This window comes from Chrysochloris asiatica, unplaced genomic scaffold (assembly GCF_000296735.1).
Source record: "Chrysochloris asiatica unplaced genomic scaffold, ChrAsi1.0 scaffold00113, whole genome shotgun sequence".
Lineage (NCBI taxonomy): Eukaryota > Metazoa > Chordata > Mammalia > Afrosoricida > Chrysochloridae > Chrysochloris > Chrysochloris asiatica.
The window spans coordinates 2,983,127-2,988,941 of NW_006408631.1; the positions used below are offsets into that span (position 1 = coordinate 2,983,127).

Below are 5,815 nucleotides of genomic sequence, written 5' to 3' on the forward strand. Positions count from 1 at the left end.
TTGTTCATTTCAAATACCTTCTTTAGACAGCATAAGAGACGACTATACACATGGACCTCACCAGATGGAATATATAGATATCAAATTGACTACATCTGCAGAAAGAGATGATGGAAAAGCTCCATATGATCAATGAAAACAAGGCTGGGGCAGACTGTGGAACAGACCATCAATTACTCATATGCAAATTCAAACTGAAGCTGAAGAAAATGAAAACAAGTCCACGAGAGCCAAATCGAAAATAGGCTCCAGTTGTTGCAGAAGTCCAGGGAATGGGCAGGTACATAACATAAGACCGAAAATAGAATATCAGAAGCAGTTGATAGGGTCTTGAATGCCAGACTGAAGCATGTGGCCTCACGCTGTACACAGTGGAGATCCAGTGGGAGATGATTAGCAGGAAAGAGATGAGATCAGACTGTTTTGAGATTAATCTGGTAGTTGGAATATCCTACCTTTTTGACTCATTCTTTTTGTGTGTTTATTTTGTTTTGTTTGTTTGTTTAAGGTTAAAGATTATCTTGGGGCACTAGCTTCAGGGTTTCATCTACCCTTCATGGCTCTAGAAAATCTAGAGTTCAAGAGAATTTGAAATTCTGTGCTGCATTTTCCCTTTTTTGATCAGGATTATTCTATGAAAACTTTGATTAAAATGTTCAGTATGATAGTCTGGCACCATCCAGTTTTCTAATCTCCTAGTTAAGGAAGCAGTTGTTCTTGGAAGCAATTGGCCACACATTCCATAGTCTCCTCCTATTTCTCATTCTCCTTCCTCTGTTCCAGGTGAATAGCTAGCAATTGTTGTACCTTCGATGGCTGCTTGCAAGCTTTTAAGAGCCCAGGCACTGCAAAGCAAACTAATAGTAGGACAGAAGTAATAAACACATTATTAAGCCAATTAACTGAGATGTCCCACGAAACCATGACTCTAACTCTACAAACGGAGGTCATCTTCTTTCATCATTGTTGTGAATATATCTATCACACAACTTTTCCCAATTCAACTTTGTACATGTATACATTTTATTGACAATAATTTCAAAGGCTATTTTTCTATCACCATTAACTCCTCTTTTTCCCTTCCCTCTCACTCCTGGTAATCACTAATAAAGTTTGTTCTCCATGCATTTTCCTTTTCTTATCTTTTTTATATATGAGAAGTCTTACAATATTTGTCTTTTTGTGGTTGACTATTTGGCTCAGTATAATGTTTTCAAACCCCAACCAATACTGCAGCATGTGTCAAAACTTCTCCTACTGGCTGTGTAGTATTTTGTTGTATGTATGTATGTATGTACCACATTTTGTTTATCCATTCATCTGTAGATGGGCATTTAGGTTGTTTCCACCTTTTGGCTATTGTTGAAGTGCTGCAATGAACATTGTTGAACGCATGTCTGTTTGAGTCTCTGCTTTCAAGTCTTTTGGACATATACGTAGGGGTGGAATTGCTGGGCCATATGGTAGTTTTATTTTTAGTCTTTGGAGGAACATATATTCACTTTCTATCAGCAATCTATTGGCTTTAGCCCAAAGGAAGTAATCTATGGTGTGAGTCTGAGCAGCGCTGACAAGCATTTCGTTTACCAAAAGAGTTTAACCCTGAATGTATATAAGGAAGCTCTGAGCAAAGTGTTGTGTATTTTTCTCCCAAGTCTTTCAAGTTGTATATGACTCCCAAACTGGCAACTGCAATATTTTGATACAACATCTACAGATTAATTTTGAGCTATTCCCCAAGGCCCAGTACGTAGTTACCAGCAAGCACTCATCCGTAGCAGGGAATGTCACTCATGGTTTCTATATGAGATTCTCATAAAAGGTGACATGTGCTGATAGAGATTCCAGTCTTTTTTTTTTTTTCCCCATTAGAAACAATTTTAAATGGCACATCCATCCAAGGAAAAAATTTCCTTCAATGTTATGAGAAGTATTTTAATATATGATCAGCAATTAATTACAAAGATTAAAACAATACAAAACTTAGACAGTCATTCTTTGACATTCATATACTATTCATTTTCACTTCAATAAGCCAGTTCCTATCACAATATATGCGTACTAAATCAACTGATAACTTCAGACTATTTTAATTAAAAATGGAAGTTCCATGCTCCAGATTTCTCTTTCAGTTCTGCTTAGCTCACAGGAGGTTCTTTGTTCCATTGATATAGTTCTTAGTAATATTTATTTTTTCTAGTTTCCCAAGCCTATTGCCAGTCAGAAAAACATGATTACAGAGCTTGTAAATCCAATGATAAGAATGTTCCTGAAGCACATAGTATGAAAGGACAAAATTGGGTCTTTGATATTCCCCACATAGACTCTGGGATTACCTCTTGAGAGTCCAATAATCAGTATCTTAGCAGAGAAGTGGATTCCCCTGAGATTGAAATATCAGAGTAAGTCAATCAGACAAACTTTTATTAAATAAAAATATTAAAAGGTGACTCTATTGTTTCTTGACACACCCTTCCTATAGATTTATACACTTCTGAAGATAGTGTTTCCATCTCTCTAACTCTTTCCTGAAGAATTCTGCATGCTTAGATTTATGCTATGTCAACACAACAATTTTGGCATCCTTAAGGGACTCAAATAGTGTTCCTTTTTAATGTTCTTTGAGTTCGGGAACGAAAAGAAGTCTGAAGGGGCAAGATCGGGTAGATGAGGTAATGTTTCCCAATGAAATTTTGGTAGGACAGCCCTTGATAGACTTTTTTTTTTTTTTTTCCACATATTGCCCGTTTAGTTCTTCATTCCAGTTTAACAGTACCAACATAATTGATGCCTAATTTGATATGGACTCTGTGGTGATTTCTCTTTCAGTTCTGTTTAGCTCACAGGAGTTTCTTTGTTGGATCCTTTCTAACAACAGCTCAGATAATAGAATTTATGCTTTCCATACCACTTAAAGGTGGTAATAAGGATTTTACAAAAATGTTGGCAGCTGAAGACACATTTTTCCCTCCTCTCTCCCCCTTCCTCCCTCCTTTTTCTTCTACTATTCACCTGCTTGTAAACTTGAGATACCTAACTGATCAGGATAAGTGTTGTTATAAAAAGTAACTAGTGCAAGGAGCCCCATCTTTCTTTCCCACGTGATGAAAGTATGCTAGGAGATTTCCAGTTAATAACCTCGATTGGGAGATTATCTTTTTAAATGTGTTTTCAGTAACTCACCAGAAATAATGGGTTCTTACTTCAGGCAAGAACATATCATCTGTGTTTGGCTTGACATCCATTTCAGACCCATGAAATGAACCCCAGGCCCAGGCTGGCTGGAATCTGGATCGTTTCTAGTGTAAGGGAGCATGAGTTAATTGGAAAGGTGACAGGAAAGCTATGTTTAGCATCCATGAATAGTTGAGAATCTTTCCTGTCTCATAAACAACGTACCTGTATAGCACGAATAAAAGATACAGAGACTCCTTCAAACTCGTTGACTGTAGTATACAAAAATAACACTTTGACAATCTGGGTAGTAGTCAAAGCATTACATGTGAAACAAATGGCTTCTGCATCTTCATCTGTTTTCTTTTTCACTTGCAAATGCTGAGCAGTTTGAATTAAAGGTTCCAGAATTTCTTTAGCCCCACTGTTCTCAGCTGTTTATCAGGTAGCCATTTTTCCAGTTGACTAGCATTGTATTCGATCTGCATGCCTTTGATCCTTTGTCATTCAGCAGAAGGAGGTTGTTCAGCGTGATGGCTCCCATAATGTAGAACATCTGCTTGACTACCTGCTTGATCAGTTCTGGGTCCTAATGGAATCTAATGTGTAGGCACCCTCATCAGTGATACTAGAGGTCCATTTGCTTAGTCCTGTGGGCTTCACCCTGGACATAAACTGAATTGTTTCATGCTCCAGATTGCCTAAGACAATCATTGGCTAAAGGATGTTCTAACACTCTCATGAGCAGCTGGTAGATCTGAATGGCCAAATCACTCAACACAGCACTCAGCCAGGTCAAAATTGGTGAGGCTGTATTCATTCGGACGAGATATCTCATGCTTCATAAATCCTTCTTCTCCACTGTACTGCTTCAAACAATGCAGAAATTGGCATGAGTTAGAAAGCCAGAAGGTGACAGTTTCAAAATCATCACCTCTTTTCTTCAATACTTTTTGATGCTGTTAACTGTTGATGTTAGCAATGACTTTCTGGTCTTCATTTAGGTCATCAGTATGTCGAACACACATAAACAAGATGAATGATGATAACCCTGGAATTAAATAGGCTGCTACACCACGTGGCTTCAGAATCAGATTCTTAACAAGGTTTTGCTCATCCTCCTTCTTGTGTTCTAGCATTTCTTGGAAATCCTTTTCTTTCCTAGGAATGTTGACTGAATAGATGAGCTTATCAATGGCCTGTCCCAACCAATTTTTTGGCAAATACTTTCTGTTGCTTTTTTAGTTTCCAAATTATCTCACCCTGCTTTTCAAGCTGTTCCATCAAATCCAAATTTTCATTGGTGAGCCAGGTGAGCTCGTGCTGCAGGCTGGCCTCAGTGTGGGCCTCTGGGGGCAGCTGCAGGTTCTGGACCAGCAGCTATTGCTTGATATTCTTGAGAATGCATGGCAGGTACATTGGCATGATGGAAAAATAATTTCTTACTGCAACTTTCCTGGTCTTTTTCTCATGAATGCAGTTTTCCATTTTGTACAAATTTCTTCCTAATCCCCATGATTGTCCTATATCCTTCAAGAAAAATCTATCATGATTACCTCTTTGGAATCCCAAAACCTGAGTCACCATAATCTTCTGAGCTGGTCTCTCTGCCTTGAATGTAACTGGCTCAGCAGATATCTTCAGAAGCCACTATTTGAACTGGACTTTTTTTAAGGTACCCTGAGACTTGCCTGAGGTCATCAACTCATCACAGAGATATGTTTAAATATGTGTTGCTTGTAATAAACCCTTGCATACATGAACTGGAACCCTAGCAACAGTATCTTTTGAGTTACTCACGTATTTTGAATATAAAGGTAAACAAGTCACCATAAGTGAATCACTATCCGGATTTTTTTAAATCTCAAGAGGATTCATTGAGACCATTCAAATTGCATGTATAACTAAAAAAGAAATTAAGTCACAGATGTTCACTGACCTCCTGGTGTAGCTCTGTAGGATAAGCACCGAACTGCTAACTGAAAGATTGGTTGTTCAAACCCACCAGCCACTCCTTGGAAACTCTGCAGAGTCACTATGAGTTGGAACTGACTTGATGGCACTTAACACCCACACACACACTGATCTATATTTTGACATACCATTCTCTCTTTTGCAAAGCCTGTCCTAGGGTTGAATGAAAGAAGAAAGAAAACAATTTCCCTACTCTATGATGTGATATAAGGAGTCCTGGTGATACAGGGTTAAGTGCTGGGCTGCTAGCCACTAGGTTGGCAATTCAAACCCACCAGCTTCTCTAAACAAGAAAGATGTAGCTGTCTGTTCCCATAAAGATTAACAGTCTCAGAAATCCCATGGAGCAGCTGGACTCTAGCCTATAGGGTCCTTATGTGTCAGAAGTGACTCAATGGCAGTGAGTTTTTTGGAATATGTTGTGATGTAATGGCTCATCTGTGGTGAAAAGCATGGAAGAAGTGTTGGAAGATGGATGGGTAAAGTAGATGTTTTTCCAGAAAATACTGGGAGGCCAGTGAGCCACTAACATGCTCACTTTTGTGTGTGAGTGATAAATATGTACATAACAAAGCATTTGTCATTTGAACCATCTTCACATATACAGCTCAGTAACATTAACTACATTCATCCTATTGCTCAACATATCTGTTCCCAGATTTTTCCA

General features: G+C 38.4%; 2 pseudogenes; both read right to left on the reverse strand.

Annotated features, from left to right (window-relative positions):
* LOC102835463 overlaps positions 1 to 3,245 on the reverse strand; it is a 68,054-nt pseudogene extending 64,809 nt beyond the window's left edge.
* Position 3,246: 1 nt separating this feature from the next.
* LOC102835839 lies at positions 3,247 to 4,599 on the reverse strand (annotated as a pseudogene).
* Between the last annotated feature and the right edge of the window lie 1,216 nt (positions 4,600 to 5,815).